This window comes from Meriones unguiculatus, chromosome 1 (genome assembly GCF_030254825.1).
Source record: "Meriones unguiculatus strain TT.TT164.6M chromosome 1, Bangor_MerUng_6.1, whole genome shotgun sequence".
NCBI lineage: Eukaryota > Metazoa > Chordata > Mammalia > Rodentia > Muridae > Meriones > Meriones unguiculatus.
In genome coordinates this window covers 125,564,762-125,584,248 of record NC_083349.1, presented here as the reverse complement: position 1 = coordinate 125,584,248, position 19,487 = coordinate 125,564,762, and the positions used below count along the sequence as shown (strand labels likewise).

The 19,487-nt window shown below is 48.6% G+C and overlaps 1 protein-coding gene across 2 annotated transcripts in view; it reads left to right on the top strand.

Annotated features, from left to right (window-relative positions):
• Positions 1–7,617: 7,617 nt before the first annotated feature.
• Positions 7,618–19,487, top strand: part of Rnf144a (ring finger protein 144A) — a 114,220-nt gene continuing 102,350 nt past the window's right edge. Inside the window, exon 1 of one of the 2 annotated variants that reach the window (XM_021651272.2) lies at positions 7,618–7,793. The gene's annotated coding sequence lies outside the window, so the exon portion shown is untranslated. The remainder of the gene's footprint in view (positions 7,794–19,487) is intronic. The other variant, XM_060366371.1, reaches the window with a different exon arrangement.

Sequence of the window (19,487 nt, the reverse complement as noted above, 5' to 3'; positions counted from 1 at the left end):
ACAAATGTTTTGCGTGAGATTATTGCTCAAATGAGGATGACTGTCCTGTGACTGGGGATTTATATTAGAAAGCTGAAAGGGTAGGACATGAATGAACATACTGTGCTGGATAATTTTATTTCACCTTGACACAGACTAGAGTCATCTGAAAGGAGGGAACAGCTGTAGCATTTGTTTAATTAGTGAGTGATGGGGGAGGGCCCAGCCCATGGTGGTGGTCCTGGGTCCTATAAGAAAGCAGGCTGAGGAAGCCATGAGGAGCAAACCAGTAAGCAGCACCCCTCCATGTTCTCTGCATCAGCTCCTGCCTCCAGGCCTCCTGCTCTGTTTGAGTTTCTGACTTCCTTCAGTGATGGACTATGATGTAAAAGCATAAGTTGAATAAACCCTTTCCTCCCCAACTTGCTTTGGTCATGGTGTTTCATCAAAGCAGCAGTAACCCTAACTAAGGCACGCCACACACTGATTTGTGAGGGCTTTATCGTCTTTGTAAATTACTGATGGCGTATACCCATGGCTTGTTTTCTACCTTTCAAGCTTAAAGCTGAGTGGAGTTATTGGGCTAAATTATCTGAATAATGGACTCTTGTTTTATCTGTGTTGGAGTTTGGGATTCTAATTGTTGCACAGGAAAACAGTCAAAACACCTGAATTCAGCAGCAGTTGGTTCCTTCCAGCAAAATTTATCTAGTGCCCTATCCTACTGGTGAATGGATGTTGTTTAGGAAGGTGCAATTACACAGAGATCAATCATGCAGTCCTCATCTGAGTGTGTCCACATAAGAATATATGAATAGATAGATAGATAGATAGATAGATAGATAGACAGACAGACAGACAGACAGACAGATAGATAGATAGATAGATAGAGATATCATACAAACACACACATATATCCACCTGGGGTTGGGGATTTGAACTAGGTCTCCAGGCTTGTGCATAAAGCAGTTACCCACTGAACCATTTTGCCACACTCAACTATCCATATGTTTAAGAAACAAATTAATTCAAGTCTTAGGACATTTAGAATCACAGCAGAGTAATAAATAAAACATCATCACCACCGCCACCACCACAACACAATGCTTCGAACACACAGCAATCTGAAAGAAACGCTAGAAGATTTTCTAAGGAGTCTCAGGAGACCTTGGTCCCAGTTTTAGTACCATAATTCCCTGGATCTTTTCATTAGCAGGTGGTGTCCAGACCCTGTGGTTAAATCCTGGTTCCAGCCTGCCTGGCTCCCTGACCTAGTTACCATGAGAAAATGTGTCTGAGTCTCCCTTAGCCATCTCACTGGAGCTTGGAGGGATTTAGCCACTTTGCTGGGGCCTATGGTGGGTATGGGGGGGAGAGAGCTTGCTTCCCTAATTTAATTCAGTTCTCGTCTCTGAGGAGTGTGAAACAGAGGTTGGCTGGCAAAGCCTCTCTGGAAAATGTGAGGGGAGACAGAGGGCTTGGATGCATTGCCATGGAGCTGTGGACCAGAAGAAGCCCGCTTCTGCCCTCCTTCAAGGCAAGGCATGCTGGGTAGGCTTTGACTTCACCAACAACACTTACTGGAAGCATCTCTGGGTGAGGCAGTTTGTTTTGGCTCCACGTAATTCCCAGGAGGGGGAAGGCTCCAGCATCCAACACCCCAGTAATCAGGGCCTGGAGTGCCTTGGTTCTGTCTGTATGGTGTGTGCACAAGGCACTGAAGAACCCATTGCATTATAGAAGCCTAAACAAGTTATATATAATTCAGTGCATCCATTGCATTATAGAAACCTCACCTAAACCTAGGTGGTAGAATACTTTATGCTGTCTTCCTGTGCTCTTTATGGGGCAGTGTTTACTGTGAACGAGATCAGGGCACTAAGTTGTCAGGGACACAGGCCTGGGGTTATTTCCTGCATTCTTTTGCTGGTTGTCTTCTGTCAGGACCCCTTCCAAATGCTTGTATTTTAGATTGTAGCTCCTTGTTTTGGGTTTAAGGTTGGCTGATGCTACCTGCTCAGCACTGAGCTTTGTTTCTCTGTAAAGACACGTATGCATACAAATCAATGCTGCTCAAAATGAGTATACAATGGATACGGTAGCTTAGACTAGGCTGTGCTGGAGTAGCAAACAAAGCCTAAGATTTCTAGAGCTTAACACGCATAGGCTTCTGTTTTGGGAACCGTCCTTCCAAGGGGAAGCCAGAGCCCTACTGACTTCTTTGGTGCTCCCATTGACTCTGTATACAGCTAAAAAGCCACTATGATGGAGATGGGCAAGGCTGAGGGTCTTGGGCTTTCCTCATTGACTTATCTTAAAGTGTAGTTCCTATGTACAGTCAAGAATCTATGCATCCTAAGGGCAAGAAAGATGGAACCCAGAGAGTAATATGTTAGAGCTCTGCCACAAGCCAAGTCCACCTCCATTGAATGTAATTTAATTATTCCTTCTGAGTTGAGAAAGCCTTTAAATTTGTCAAGCCACAGGGGCCATATTCTATTGATTACCATGAAAAAGGCAGTATAATAAAGAGGGAAAAGACGGGTGAACCAGCCAAGCGCCTTGGGTAGCAGCACATTGATGCCACTGGCTGGCAGAGATCTCAGAACTGGCACAGGCCTCTTTATGCCTCAGGGTTTCATATGAGCAATGAAAAGCCAGGGTAGAGATTTCTCTCTTGCCTGTTTTGGCTCAATCTAATTTCTACAGCATTTGCTTTTGAGACACACAGAGAGCTACGGAAAGCAGGATGCATATACCTTTTCTAAACAGGGGTCTCATATAGCCTAGGTTGCCCCCTGACACCCAGGGTGACTGTGAACTTCTAATCCATCTGCTTTCACTTCTCAGGTTCTGAGCTTACAGTTATGCACCAATATATCTGGTTTACACAGTACTTGGGCATTTTTGCATGTTAGGCAAGTACTCTACCAACCAAATTCTATCCCCAGCCCCCACTCACTTCCTTTGACAAATATGTATTGAATGTTTGGAACTTTCTCTGTTGGCGCTGAGAATGGCAGTGAGCAAGATACATCATGCCTCCATTCTGGAGGAAAACCAGAAATAAAAAGGCCTTGCTTTTTATTAACAACCCAAACTTTTCACTAAGCGTCATTTATTTTTCTGCCTTTGGATGACACTTTTATTTTTATTGTCACACTTATTTTCTAAATTGTAGTCACACATGGGCATGTTCCAGGTGCTTGCCTTCCCTTGCTGGAAATATTGGAGTCCAAAAAGTACAAAATGTATTGTCTCACAGTTTGCAAGGGTGAGTCTATTAGCTAGACTGGTTCTCCATAGAAACAGAACCACTAGAAAAACATTCTGTACATTATCTATGCATATACTATAGAATAAAAGTCCATATGTATCTATATAAATCTTTCATATAAAAGTCCAATACCTTGTGCATACATTGGAATTGGTTCTTGTGATTATGAATAACAAGACTCCTAAGATCTCGTACAGGCAAGCGACATACCTTACAACAGTAGTTCTCAACCCTTTTAATGCTACAACCCTTTAGCACCCTTCCTCATGTTGTAGTTACCCCAACTGTAAAATTATTTCATTGCTACTTCTCAACTGCAGTTTTGCTACTGTTATGAATCATAATATAAATATCTGGTATGCAGGATATCTGATATACCACCCCTGTGAAGGGTCATTGACACTTTCACAGGTTGAGAATCTTAGAAGCCTTAGAAGCTGCTGGTGAGATTTAGTCTGAGTCCATAGGCCTGAGAATCGGATGAAGTTGTATGGATAATGGGGAACAGGATTGAGTGATTCTGGAGACGTAACTTCAAGAACCAGAAACTCCCATATGTGAGTCGAGAAGATGGAAATCCATGCCAGCAATGAGCAAACTGCCCTGTGCTCATTACCTCGTCTCTTTGCCTTCAGTGGGTTGCACCATGCTCCTTGGGTGAGTGGTTCTTCTTTATCTAGTCTACTGATTGCATCGCTACTCTCTCAGCATCCTCAGAGACTCAGCTCCGTGGACATCCCATAGCCCAGGCAAGTTGACACGGCGTTTGCTATGAATAGGGTCTGGATGTATGAGCTGCAAGTGTGAATGGGGCTGGCTACCAAGGAAGCGAACAAGTACCTGCTCCAGGCTCTCACAGTCCTCTGACAGTTTACCCGTCTCTTCTTTGATGTGTCTTGTTCTACAGGAGGCTGTCCCATCCCTTATTCATAATGCTAACCCTGAGAAAGTGTGCACCAGTGTCCTGGTTTCCCCATTTCCTATGGAGAACAGTCATAATACAGGAGGACTCAGTCTACTCTACTTTGAGTGCATCTTTAATTCCACCTGTAATCACCCTCTTTGCAAAATGCTCATACTTTGAGCTACTCATAGCTGGACTTCACACAAATCTCTTCAGGGTTAGGGAGGACACAGATAAGTACACAGAAATATGGGCTAAATGACTGTTGCCCATTTTACTTGTATCTTCCTCCATTTGAAGGACTGTGTCTCTGTCTTATGTACACATGGCACCACCGATAGACTTTGCTGAGATGTCAAAACTGAAAAAGGCTCTGAGGTAGATGTGGATGTGAACCCCACCCATGATGGATGACCTGAGAGTGTTGGGAACTCTCTTCCTTCCTGAGGTTTTCACCAGAAACAGAGCACAGTGTTGAAAGGCACACTGTGCCCTTGCTTTTGAATGCCTTCCGGAATGAGATCAGTAGGAACAGATGGGCCGAGGGTTGGGGGTTATACCCCATGTCTCCAGGAACACAAAGTCCCTCAGGATCCTGAGTTTCCCTAAGGGAAAGTGAAAGAGGATTTACATAAAAATAACAAAGTTAAGCTGAGTCAGGAGGATCACAAGTTTGAGAGATGCCTGGGCTAGATTGTGAGTTCCAATGCAGCCTGCCTACAGAGTCAGTTAGACTATCTCAAAAGAAAAGAAAAAAAAAAGGATGGAAAGAATGTGAATTCTATAATTAGAATGTGCCATCAGAAATTTAAACAACTTGCATTGTCTATTTTCTTTCTTCTTTTTCCTTTTAACTATAAGCAACAACTTTTAAGCTTCCTTCAATTGTATCTGGGGGGGGGAACCTTCACAATGGGTTTGCATTTTTTCAGCCTCTAGACCACCCTGGCATCCACTGCCCTCTGTGCGTGATCAGAAGATGTCTGCCCACTGAGCGACAGTAAACAGCACATCACTGGCACAGACCCTAACAGTAAGGTCTTTCAAACAGGCTCAAAGTGGCCACCTTGCTGGGAGATAATCAGTCTTCCTGTGGCAAGGGCTGGACTAAAGAGTCACTGTGAGAGTAGAATGGCTTTAAGAGCCAGGCAGCTTTCTGGAGAGAATGGCATTATCAGTTGAGAGGCAGAGCTCAGAGGAGCCAGCTTCATTCATTATTGAGCATTTATTACGCTTAGTCTCTGTGTGGGATTTCACAGAAAGACATTCTGTAGCCTGGCGATCCAAGCTTCCAAGTAAGTTCCCAACACAGAGAGCGTGGCAAGTGGCATAATCCACATAAAAACAAAATAAATACATCCATATTTGGAGATCTGAGGATGTGGAAGGCAATGGCGTATCCGACAGGCCTATAGATAAAACTGGAAATGCACTGTGTGGTCTGTTGCAAATCGTGATGTCAATCCCTTATGCCATCTCCCCAGCAACCGTTGCATTAGCCAACATATCAGGTCGTGGGAATGAAGGGCCACAGGTTAGCACATACGCACTGGTGGGTGTTGAGTGCACAGTTTGATGAGGGTGGGTTTTCCACCTACCCCCAGATATTCACAGGCAGTTTGCCTTTCGTCCTTTGTGCCAGGACAGCCAGAGTACCTCAGTACAGTTGCTTCCACTTGCTGTGAGCTTCTAGTACTTGCTGTGCCTCCCCAGTGCAGACTCTCAATCCTTCATTCATAACTTTGCTCCCCCAACCAGGGCCTGGGGAGGTGTGAAACATTTCTCTCAAAGCTCAGGCCTTCGGGCAAAACTATTTCTATCTTTCAGTGAGAGGCCGGAGCAACAAAGTGCTGTTGTTGGATTCTTCACACTGTGCGCTTTCTTGAACAATGGCGTCTATACAGAACCCAGTGCAAACCCAGGCTCTAGGAGGCTGCGCGTGTCCCTGTTTTGTTTTGGCTTTTGCTTATTTGACATAGGTTCTCACCATCTAGTCCAGGCTGGCCTTGAATTCACAGTCCTCAGCCCTCAGCCTTCAGAATGCTGGGCTTACATGGATGAGCTACCACACTCAGCATGCAGTGTCCTTGGAGCGCATGTCTTTGATGATGAGAAACATTCAACACAGTAACTGGTGATGGTTTAGATGTAGGGGCTGGGAGACAGCTTGGTCAGTCCCGTGCTTGTCCTGCAGGCCTGAAGACCCAAGTGTAAAACCAGCATCCATGTAAACATACAGGTGTGGTGCCTGTAACCCTAGCACTGGGGAAGTAGGGGTGAAAGGAGGCCTCCTGGAGCTTGATGGCCAACCAGTCTAGCTAAATTAGAGCAGCTCTAGAGTAGGGCAGTGCAGGTTTGGGATATGAGGTAGATAAAGAGAGGTGAACACCCCAGCCTTGACTTTTAGCATGTACACATACCACCCCCCACACGTGTAAACACACACATGCACACGCAGATGGGAACGTAGCAGCAGAAGGCAGATGGCACAGAGCTTTAAATCCTGCTTTCATTCTGTAAGGGAAAACCAGAAAAGTCAGCTTAGCTAATGGAGGCTCTCAAGTCCCCTAGTCAAAGGGTGCCATCCACAGCTGCTTGGGCCCAAGTGCTTGGGCAGAAGTCCTAAGAGGGACTGTGTGTGTGTGTGTGTGTGTAAGGTTCCCCCAAGGACCTTCTGTAGTTCACTCTTATCTCCTGACATTCAAAAATATCCTTACCAGCTGGGAGACCAACTATGCAAAACACATGCCTGTGGAGACATTTCATTCTAGCCATAACACATGCTCACAGGCCTCATCCATGTCCGCAGGTTTGATGCAGACTTAAGACATGAGCTTCCAGGAACTACGAGAGGGATTGCAAGATAATAGCACACGGGGTTCCCATCCAGTGGTGGATCTTAGGCTGTAAGAGAAAGTAACAGAATGCTGTGGCTACTGTTTCATATATATGCATAGGGTCCCAGCCTCAGGCCTGTACAGGTTGAGGACCCTTCTCCATCCACCTGCATCATCAGATGTCAGGGTGAAAAGACGATTCTTGTTCTGTTGGCTCACGGTCTTCCTGGTAAAGAACTCACAGACAGGATCATCATGCAGTTTCTGGCAAACCCAGAGACTTGCTCTAATTTTCATAGCCAGGCCCCAATCCAAGGTCCCAGATGAGTGATATACCCACTTCTGACTGGTAGGATAAGGGTGCTTCACGCATTTCTTTCTAGCTGTTGGTACTTGTTCTTCTAGTACTGAAAGCAGGCGTCCACCTTCAGGCGGCCTCGTTGCAGCCTTGCTTTCCTCCAGGGTGGTTCAGTCGGTGAGCTGACCTGGCCCCTCTGGCATTGCTTTAAGGGGCTGCCTGCCTGGTCCTGGTGCATGGCGCCTCTGGACGGCAGGGGGCGCCAGAGTGCAAACTGGCTCTGCCTCCTGCGCCCGCGCTTAGTGCGCGCTTGCGCCCCGCCGACCCCGCGCGCAGTTCTCGGGGCGCAGGGCGGGGAGGCATAAAGGGCGCTGCGCTGCGGGGCGGGCCGCGCGCGGGAGGCTGACGGGACAGCTGCACCCGCGAGCGGGCACCGGGCGGGGCCATCGCAGCCGCGCGCAACGAGGCCGAGCGGGAGCCCGGACCGCGCGGGACCAGGTGGGTGACGCGCGCGTCCCCTTTGTGTCGGCATCGCTCGAGCGGGCCGCGCGGGACAAGGCTCTGCGGAGCTGGTTTCTGGTCCCCGACCCCTGCTGTCGGGCAGTGACTCGCGGGCTCCGGGGCGGGGATGAGGACTCAGCTCTGGCTGTCCGCTAGGGTGACGGCTGCGTCCCCTTGGCCGCTCGCACTTGGGGATCGCGCGCCACGGGGAAGTCTCCCGCTGCAGGCGCGGGGTGCGCTGGGCTGGAGTGGCCCGGTGGGCGGCAGTCTGCAGGCCTTGGGTGGACTCCCGCCGCGACCTGGACGTGGGCAGAGCGAGGGCGTGGGGGAAGTCGGGTCTCTTCTGGCCAGTAGCAGTCGCGAGTGCTTTAGCTGCGCCTGGCTGTGGGCATCGTCCCTTCTTGGCCTCTGGCCCCTGAATCTCCATGTCCCCTGCGCACTGCCCGCCCGAGGAAGTCCCTCAGGTCTCACGCATCCCGTGCTCCGCAGCGCTCCCGGTTTTCTGTGGAGCTCAGAGATTTAATCATTTAATCGTTTCTGCTAACAGGAAGCTTCCTGGCTCTTGGGCGGGAAGAAGCGACTTTTTCACCCTAGGGGGTCTCTGGAGGTCGTACCTAAAGTTTGCTCTAGCTCTTGTTTGGTCTCGTTTTCAGAGAATGTTTAAAAGGATGCTTATTTTGAACAGTTATCTACAGCCTGCGTGGTGCAGGGTTCGAAGGCCGGGTGGGCAACAAGGAGACCTAGACAAGGCCCTGAGAACCTTTCACAGAGTTCCTGTGTCCTAGGGTGGAAGGACAGTCCAATCTTGCTTAGGACAGTTTTAGGAAGGAAGTGCCTTCCAGGAGTGGTGTCTGGGAAGCTGAATAGACCCTTCTCCATGACCCTAGCCGGGGTGGTAGTTTAGACTGCTAAGAGAAGTGTATACATAGGAGACCAGATGAAAGACAAGGTGGTCAGGGTGCCCTAGGATGGGGGAGGGGCTTTCTAAAGGAGGGATATGGAGTCAGATGACCCGTGGGGCTCAGGCAGGGTGGGGGAAAGCACCAGGAAAAGAATGCAGAACGAGAAGGACCATTCTTGTGGGGTTGCCCCCTTGGCTCCCAGGGAACTCAAAGTTTTGCTCACTATGTCCTCCTCGTCAGTGCTACCAGGGGTCTGCAGTACTTTTTCTAGCGTCTTGCATGGTTTTGCTTTTACTACATTTTAAAGACTGCTTGGGAATTATGTCTAGAGGGGATTTATACTTGCCTTTTGTGGGGGAACCATGGGTGGTCTTATGGGAAGACAACAGACAGGACCCACCCTGCCTCTGAGTGGCTCTAGCAGTGTTGAAGAGGCTGAGTGCTCACTGTAGTCTTTTAAGTCAGACACTACCCTTTGCCACATACCCCTATTTCACTTGCCTGGGTTCCCTGTGAACCTCCTAAGAAAATGGGCACGCATAGCTCAGCTGCAGTAGGAGGGAAATTTTCCGGACCCAATACACTTTGAATTGTGGAGTTAACATTTTGATATGAATACTCTTCTTTAGTTTCCATCTAGTGAGGTTTTTTAGGCCTTCTAGCTCAGGCTGGTCTGGAACTCCCTATGTGGCTGAAAATGACCTTGGGCTACTCCAGTTTGCACCAGTAGAAAACTGGTGTTAATGGGATGGGCCACGATAATCAGTTTATGTAGAACTGAGGTTCAAATCCATGGCCTTAGGATTGTGGATGCTAGGCAAATACTCTAATTGAGCTACATCTCCAGTCCCCTGGAGTTCATTTTTCTAAAGATGTTCCAGTTCTCATGTCGATGCCTCCCACCCCAATCATGGGGAATGATTGAAGGATAAACTCAGACGGATGAGGCAGGAATCCACAAGCCACAAATCAGTAGAGGCTCTGGACAGTTGTGTGTATATGTTTTGCAAGCATCTTTCAAAACTCTGTTTGCAAGCTTGTGGTGCTTGTTTCCAGACTGTTCCTAGACTGCGTGGCTTCTCCTGGGGCCGCGTTGTGGCTTGGGACTTGGAAAAGATAGCACACCCTGTTTTACCAAAGCTGCCTGTGTTCAGGGCTAATGTGCCCTCGTCCTGCTTGCAGCCATAAGGCCCCAAGCCAGGAGCCACGTTGCCTGACAGAGAATGCTGTTTTTTCCACTGTGGTTCCTAACTTGGCCTTACTGCCTTCTTTTGTTCAAACATCTCCTGGAGGCCTCTGTAGTGGCAGAGGGAGCTGGTGGAAGCCTGTCCTGAGCTACCAAGAGTCATGGATACAGATGGGTCCTCAGTCCTCCTGTATGGCCATGAGGGCACTGTGTCTGGAGAGGAGCCATCAGGTGCCCCGGCTACATGGGACAGTGGTAGATTTGGCCTGGAATTAGCTCTTCTGAGCATCTATGGTCCTTTCCTTCTTCTCTTCTTGGAATAGGGCAGGGATGTATTTGCTTTCCGGAGAGTCCATGCTCTTCAGCTATTTGGGAAGATGCTCATTTGAGCTGGCGCCCCTCCTGGCCCTGGATGTTTCCATACTGAGGATGGTTTAGAGGCTGTGTGGAGAGGACTCTTCTTGGGAAGGTGGGCTGTCACGTTTCTCCTGGGTCTTCGTGGAAGGTACCCTTCATTCTTTCTCAGCTGGAGAAGCCATCTGAGGCTAGCCTCATTCTTTTGTTTCCCAGTTGCTGATGCACATGAATACTTTTTCTTAATTAGCTGGAGAAATTAATTGAAGCCACTGTTCACGCGTCTGCAGGGCGTTTGTTCCCAGTGGTGCTCCCGCCCAGCTGTCTGACCTTGGCAAGTGGCTGCCTGCCTGGATGGCTCCAGCTCCCTCGGGGTAGCCCAAAAATGTTGTCCCAGATGTTCTCCTAGGTCCAAGAGCAAAGCTGCCGTGAACCAGTAGTATTTCTAGAAGATTTCTAGAAGAATCAGTACTATAGAATGACCTCCAGATGCAGTGTAGACTCTTACAAGGAAAAGGTGTACCTTCATTCTGAAGGCTGGCCGTTCTCCAAGGCTGCCTGGTGAGAAGGAAGCTTTGTAGAGGCTCTTGAAGCCTCACAGCTGATACTTCACTAGCTGTGAAAGCTAAAAGGGCCTCTTATCTGTTCAGCTGAACTGTGGAAGGCTTGCTCAAGCTGCACTTCATGACCCCTTTGGCAGTCGATTATCAGACATTCTGTATACCAGATATTTACCTTACAATGAATAACAGTAGCAAAATTATTGTTTCAAAGTAGCAGTCAAAATGACTTTGATGGATAGGGGTCAGCACAACGTGAACTGTGTTAGAGGGTTGCAGCATTAGGAAGGTTGAGAACCACTGCTCTAGAGTGTGAATTTATAGGCTGGTTGCAGCGTTATAGGGAAGAGTCAGCTTCCTGCCGGCCTGAACTCACGTGCCACACCTTTTATTGTATGCTCTATGTCTGATGCTGGAAGTGGAGGAGACAGGAGTAATGTCCATTAAGCTTTGGTCATGGGCAAGTGCTGGGCAACATATGGACCACAGACGCAGCTCTCATAGCCACGGCATAGGTGTATGGTCTACTTCCATCTGATGGGGGCAGGCATAGTCCGAGGCCTCATGCTGGGCTTTGACCTCAGAGGCCTGCAGAAAATGAATGTGTGACCTTGATCTACAGTGTGGAGGGCTGGAAGCAAAGACAATAGCAGGTCGATTTTGAGGGGTCTACAGTATTGGAAATGTGCAGAGCGCACTGGGCGCCATGCTTGGAGGAACTGGCAGGTTGTTAACCTGGGAGATCAGGAGTACAATATCAAAATCAGGACCTGAAATAGCAAGAAACAACTTGAGCTGGACAGGAACGTAGAAGAAACACAGAGGCTCTGAGCTCCCCTGGTCGACATTGGCATGCAGAAAGCTGTCCAATCCAGGCCCCTCAGTTGTCACACACAGTGCTTTCATTTCTGGTATCGCCTGGAAAGTTCCTCAGCATATTTTCATTGTCATTTTCTCCTGCCCCCTTGGCTTATGGTGGAGGTCAGTGTTCAGGGCAGGGTTAGTGAGAGCAATACAGCAGTGTGGCTGTCACAGCCAAGAGGCATCACTCCAGAGTGGCCTGGGGAGGCTTCCATGGACTCTGGCAGTTCCTGTGGTGTTGAGAACGTCCCAGCAAGCCTAATGTGGTAAGCTGTGATAGCACTGGCTATGGGGTCTTCTTCTTGGACCTACTCTGCTTTCCGACAGTGGTGGGTGTATTAGTTATTTTCTGCTCCTGTGTTAAAACGCCAAGGCTGAGGCAGCTTAAGAAAGAGAGTTAATTTTAGTTTATGGTTCCCCAGGAGTAAGAGTCCACGATACAGATTAGCAAGTGGCAGGCTTGATGGCCGGAGCAGGAAGGTAAGAGCTCCCATCCTCAACTCCAAGCAGGAAACAGAGAAGGTGAAATGAAGGTATTACGAAGCTTTAAATTACCAAAGCTGCTTCTAGTGACACGCTTTCACAACCACCGCAAACAGCTCCACCGACTGGTGACCAATTGCTCAAATTCCTGAGCCTATGGGGGATGTTCTCATTCAAACCACTAAGAGGGGACAGCTAGGAAAGGTCTCAGTCTGACATGAATGGGCTGGCTACTCAGCTGGACTGTTGGTAGCTGACCAAAGACTAAGCATTTCATATAATGCTGTGCTTCTGGGAGAATGTATCAAGATTTCAAAGAACCAGTTTTCATGTAATCTCTGGGTCAGGACATGCTTGGGTTTGGGCGGCAGCAGGGTGTTGGTTGGTGGGTCTGGAGGAAGGAACTATGTGATACATTGAACAAGGACCTCCCGGACAGACAGCCCTTCTCAGAATGAAGATCTGTTACTTAGCCAGTGGCCTGAGTTGCTCACAAATTCTGTACACACACACACACAGGCACACACACACACTTATCCATCATGGGCTCCCTGTACCTCCAAGTAAAGGTGTTTTCCTTTCTGGAATCAACCACTGAATTTCCATATCATCCCCTGAGCCCCATGTTTACCCTCCCCAGTTAATGTACCCTCTTTCCCTGAAAAAAAAGCCAGCCTGCTGTCACTGGCAGCCACTGTCCCCCAGTCCTCACACAATTGTGGGTGGAGAAGGAGGTTCCCTTCACAGAAATAAATGTTCAGAGCTTGGCGTCACTGGCCTCCTTCCCCAAGTTTCCACCCTCAAACAAGAATATGCAAAGCCAGCATCAACACAAATAGCCCTAAGCTATCCTGCGACACTTTCTGTTGGTTGCCTCCCTTGCTGTCTGTTCCTCAGCATTCTGCCTGCTTACTCCTGGTTCCTCCCTGCTCAGACACCTCCAGCGACTTCCTCTGAGGAGACCCTGGTTGAGCAGCCTGTCCTCCTAATCTTTCAGTAGCTGCCAACTTGGGCCTTCTTGCTGCCATCTTTGTCAAGACCAGAATTCAGAGGATCTGTTCACAGATAACTAACACCTTTTTCCTTATCTGGAGAACAACTAATATGCCTTTACTCTTCCTGATGCTGGCATTTTACAAAGAAGAAAATGGAGGTACACAGAGAATAAAGAGCCAGGACTACAGAGCTATGGCTCAGGCCCAGGCTTTGGCTGCTCTAGGCTCAGGCTCTTTAGGCTTAGGTCTCCTTAGACTTACATTACCCTAGGCTCAGCCCCGACCCTTCCTCCTCCTCTAAGGTAGATTTTTTTTCCCCATTAGGTGCTTCTTTAGCAACTTTCCCTCAGAACCCACACTTACATTTATCAAATCTATTTTAGTGATCTGTGCAACTTATTTCCTCTACTAACCATCAAAGGCAGGAACTCACTCATTTGGAACCCCTCCACCCCCAGGTGCATTACAGTCTTCTTGCTCTTCCTGAATGAAGTGATTGAACAGTACTCCAGAGCGTCTAGCCCCATGGGGTCTCTGTGGAAACATCATTAGTGAAAGCAAGGAGACTTTAACTGTCACTCTCCAGTGTGACCACAGCACATCCCACGCCGCTGGCTTTTTGTTTGGAAGGTTGGGTTGAAGCCACCTTCACCTCCAAGCAAGCAAGCCCAGGAGGCACTGGCTCTGGGTAAAATTCTGCCAGAATGCACAGCGGAATCCCTGAGGTACTGGGTTCTGGTGGACTAATGCCCGAGCTGCAGCCTGAGGCTTTGTGTAGGGCAGATGAGGCTGGAGGCATGATCTCCTTCCTGGGGCATCTGTAGAGTAGCAGAAGGAGCCATAGAGTGAGATGGACACATTAGATAAGGACCAAGAACTAGGCTGTGCTCAGCAGGCCTGTATGGGGAGAGGCTCAGTGGCCCTGCACTGGTCTGCTCTGGAGAAACTGACTCGGCAGCAGCAGGCTTGTGTTTGGAGGTACTGAGGAGATGCGCTGGCAGGTGAACCCCGGGAGCAGCAGGGCAGGGGTTCTTCACCCTTACATATGGAAGTCCTTCTGATAAAAGACTGGAGTAATCTCCCCAGAGCGGCAGGCAGAACTGTTCGCAGGTGTGCTTGCCAGCCAAGATGTGAAGAGAAGCCTGTGCTCTTCCCTAATGGGAGAGAGCCACCACTGCAGAGAGGCTCTGCCTTAGGAAAGAAGAGCTTTTGTGGCCTCTGAGGATTCCATCTGTCCATTTGTGCCCTCTCAAGCATGGGGGCATGTGTGTCCAGTACCTGTCCAGTGCATTGAAAGCTTGCACATATGGTCAGAAACACAGATTCATTTTTGCTGACTATCCCTGATGGTCCTGCCATACCTCTTGGTAGCCTGAGCCTGGGGTTGGACTCACTCTAACACAGCAAAGCAAGAGCTTCCAGAAAACTGTTGGATTTGGCAGCCCAGGTTGGGGAATTTGTTTGCTAAAGAGTGTCTGTTTCTTTGTGACCACATGGTTGGGCTTAACTACTCAAAGTCCTTGGGTGGGTCTGTCAGAGATGACTGGGTGGGTCTGGAGACCCCGATTCTTTCTTTGCTTCTTAGAGAGGCAACTGCAAAGGTAAAGGGACCAGATGTGGCAGAAAATTAAAAAAAAAAAAAAAATCCATCTGTTTGAGGCCTGCCTTTTCAATGTGTCTCCTCAACTTCCGTCCTTGCTCTAGGCTCTCTCCAAAGACTCTATCCTCATGTGCTTCCAGAGGACAGAGAAATCCCCTGCAGTCCCAGGACAAGAGCTGGCAGGAGACAACCACAGGTGATAGGCTGGAATCCAGGTCAAAGTGTCACTCTTGTCTCTGTGATCATTTTTTTTTTTCCGTCTGCCCCATGTCATCTCTCTGTCCCCGTAAGGAAGGACCAGTCACACCGGGTGAAGGCCCACCCTAATGGATAGCATCTTACCCTGCCAATACTAACAAGGGGGCATTCACAAGTGCACTGAAGTGTGGTCTCGTATGTGTGTGTGTGGTGTGTGTGTGTGAGAGCTAGTGCCCATGTGTGCATGGTTCTTGCCTTCTCTCTGTGTATGTGTGTGTGAGCATGTGTCTGTGTGTGTGTGTGTGTGTGGTGTGTGTGTGTGTGTGTGTGAGCTAGCGCCCATGTGTGCATGGTTCTTGCCTTCTCTCTGTGTATGTGTGTGTGTGTGTGTGTGTGTCTGTGCTTAATATAACCTAGAAGAAATCCCTTGGGAAGAGATTCTCAACTGAGGAGTTAACTACATCAGGTTGGCCTCTGGGCATGTCTGTGTAGGATTGTCTTAATTGTTAATTGAGGCAGGAAGACCCTCCCTGGATGTGGGCGGTACTATTCATGAGCTGGGTTCTGAACTGTTGAGGAGTGATGGAAATCAGCCGGCAGCAGGCGGTGTGGGCAACACTGTTGCTCTCTGCTCTTGACCATGGCTGCAGTGTGTCCTGTGGCCTCAATCTCCTGCCCTGTATCTTCTCTGCAGTGATGGGCTGGAAGCTGGAAATAAACCCATTCCTCCCATATGCTGCTTTAGGTCATGATGTTTTATCACTGCAACAGAAATGAAAATAGGATAGTATGTGCATACATACACACGGTAACTTTTAGTGTTTGTATGCATTCATCTACATAACCGTGTGCTTTGGTAGCACCAGAGTATCTGTTAACAGGGATTTGAACCCAGAGGCGTCTGTTTACTCATGACAAGATATTGGGGTAAGTACTTGGAGGCTGATGCAGTTACTCTCGTGCCCCTGAGAACCAGGCTCTCCTCTTTGCTTCTCCATCCTTAGCCCTCAGCCTACTCACCTTTGCTTGCACACTAGTCTATGGTTGGAGATGGCTGGCCTTTGCTGTGGGCTTGTGTCTGTGTTTCCAGTAGGTGTGTGTGTGTGTGTGTGTGTGTGTGTGTGTGTGTGTGTGATATATATATGTGTGTATACGTGTGTGTGTGTGTGTGTGTGTTTGTGTCTGTGTTTGATGGATGTGTGTGTTTGTGTTGATGGATATGTGTGTCCATGGCATCTGCCCCCTTTCTCTAAGGAGAGCCAAGTTTTCTAAAACCACCACTCTCGATTCTGTTGTGCTGTCAGGCAGGAGCTAGGCTGTGTAAACACAGGAGAGAGAGACACAGACAAGCGAGTGCCTGCAATCACAGTGGAGCTCCTGAGGCTAGGGTGAGGCAGAGTTCATGGTAACAGCCGAGGGCTGTGCTTGGCTGCTCTGGGCTTCAATAAACAGCTGTCCCTCCTCTATGTGTTATTCCTAGAAGGGCAGAAATCCTTATGGGGCAAGGTCCAGGTGGATGTTTGCACAGCTTTGGTACTCTTGATGTGGTGGGGGCCCTTTGCCTTTGTCCCCAAGCCCGGTATGGATGGCAGAGACTGTGCATGGCAGCGGTATGAGGCTCTCTTGAGTAGGTGTTCAGTTAGTTAGATCTGCATCCTCCCCACCAAGTACAAATGCCGTCTCACCTAGTCACTATATTAGTTTATGTTGTTAGTGTTTATTTTACTTTATTCCCTTGTATTTTCCTTTATCCACTTTGTCTGTGAGTACTTGGTGCTGGGGACTTGAAGGCTAATTGAGGACTCTAGAGGGAGGGTGAGGACTTACAAAGAAGTGGAGCTGAAGGGCTGGTGAGGCCTTTCTATAACAGGTAGAGCATTTTATTTTGTGGCCTGCGGAGCATGGATTCCTAAATGATGGGCATTTCCTGCATTCCGCTTTCCCTCTAGAAATCTGTTCAGCTGGAACCCACAGAATCCCTTCCCTCCAGTTCCACAACCTGACCCTCTCTGCTGCCCGTGGGATGACTGGCCCTGCAGGTGCCCGGTTTTCCACAGGCTAAGTGATGACTGAGCCCCACCTTCAGCTAGGCACTGTAGTATCCTGTGTCTGATGTGAGCATATCCCGAAGGACCTGGCTTCTCCAGCTTCTGAGGCAGCCGTGCAATTCCTGCAGGCCAACTGGCTGCAGAGAGTGGCTCTTATCTCTTAATGCTTTAATACTCCCTGGCCTCGTTCCTCTTTGGCTCTCAGCTCTGCTTCCTTGACAGTGACCTTGCTTTCTCTGTGCTGGGTGCAGGCGGCTGCTCCAGCTCCAGCCATGGTCTCAACTGAGCCCACTGATGACACACGTAAGCTGTGAGCAGTCCTGTCTCTCTGGCAGAAAGGGGCTGTGCCTCTGGGTGCCAGGACCTCCCTGTCTGGCTGGAAGCTGTAAACACAGGCAGATGGAGTAGATGGGGCAGCCCTGGAGCCTGTGAGCTATGGGGCTTGGCAGCTGCCTTCTGTGGCTCATCCTAGTTCAGCTGTGTGGAACGTGGGTGAACAGTGTGAAAACACAATGCAGAGCACCATAGGAATTTTCCTATGAATCACATGTTGAGATAACTATATTTTGGCTGTATTGGGTTAAATAAAAAAAAAAAAAAAAAAACCCATGTTACTAATTGGACTGGGGAGAGGGCTCAGTGGTTAAAGTGCTTGCCAATAGGCATGAAGACCAGAGTTGGGATCTCTAGATGTGGAGGAACTTCCAGGTGGGTGGGTATGTCAGTCTGCCTATAATTCCTGCATTGGAGAGTAAAGGCGGGTCCCAGAGCTGGCTAGCTAGACTGAGTTTGATTGAGAGATCCTGCCTCAAAGAGTAAAGTGGAAGAGTGGCTAAGGAAAGCTCCTGACCTCAAACCTCCAGGCCTTCCTATACACATCCACCTTCATGCACCTATACACATGTGTTAGCACGTATGCAAACTTACATACACACACGCGCACACACGTACACACAGAAAGAAAAAAAATACATTACCTCAAATCAGTTGGGACAGTATCCCCCCTTTCTACATCTTCTCCCCTTCTTCTTCTTCAATCTTCTTTCCCTATTTACTTCCTTTCTTCTCCCCCTCCTCCCCTTCCTCCTCCTCCTACCTGAAAATACAAATTCACACGTGCAGTTGGCATTCTGTTTTCTTGGACAGTGCTAATGCTGTGGAAGGAGCAAGAGGACCAAGCTTCCAAAAGCTAACGACATTCTAACCAGGCGTGTGCTGCTGGAGAAATCACTTTCCCAGGGATGGACTGGCCATGTGTTGGGTCCTGGTACTATGTTTTCATTGATAAAATGTCCTGAGTCTTCAGATTGTCCCATTTGGGCACCCCTGACTCCTGCAGCCTATAGTATAAGAATTAAGGTACTAAATGGATTTAATTCAGCATCAAATTTGATTCTAGAGAATGTAGCCTTTTCCTTAACAAAACTCCTCAACTTTTGAAATATATCTGACCAATTCTCACATTTGCCTGAAATTAGTTGCCAGAGATTGCAGTTTTTCCTGCTGCTGGGAACGTGTTATTACCATTCTGGCCTTCTAGGTTCAAATCAAATAGTATCTATTAAGGATTCAGGGTAGCTGGTGGGAGGAGGCTCTCTCCCCTGTGCTTGCCTCCTGCATCTGCCCAAACGCTAAGCCATTATCCCAGCCAGCTGCTTTATCACCCAAATCCACTGTCCTCCCATGACCTCTGTGCTGCTGACCTTCTTTCTGAGAAGTCTCTTTTCCTCACATCTGTGTGCGTTTGTGCTTTCATAGCTGCCCTATATTTTTTCTGCTTCCCTGAGGCTTGTGGCTTTGCCTGGCTTGTGCACTGGGCACTGGGCCTCATGGCTGACTCCTCCCCATCACTGGCCTCAGTCTTTTCTCACTTTGCATCTGGCTCTGATGTAAAAACCCTGGCTCTCTCTCTTCTTGTCCTACGCAGTGGCTGTGTGTATTTCCATCAGAAGTCAGGCCTCATGGCTTCCGTGGGTGACTCTGACATGGTGGGGACAAGTGGGAAGGAAGTCCCACCATCCCTCTGTTCCCTAGACCGGCAGAGAGCCAAGGTAGCTGAGCTTCGCCAAATGGAATTTTTTCAAAGCCTGGAAATAAAACTATTAGTTTTGAAGTGGAAAGAGAAAGACCCGGGACTCATGTCAACACATGTGTTTTATCGCATCAACAAAATAGCGCCCTGGTGGAGCCTCCTGAAGCGCATGTACAGTGAGGTAGATCAGATGAGCCCTGAGATGCTCAGGCCAGAGCTAGGAAGGCCCCAGGAGCCTGGCCATCCCTGCTCTGAATATTGTTTTGTTCTGTCTCTCCCAGGCAGTGAGGAACAGCTCACTTGGGTGATGGGGCAGCCAGTGGTTTCCAGGGACAGAAGCTGTGTCAGGCAGATTTAAAATTTTGTGCCATCGGACCTTGTAAACAAACTTCCATGTACTGAACTTTTCCCCAAACCCTAGGCCGGGCGTAGTGGTGGATGACAGCCATCCCAATGCTTGGGAGACTGAGAC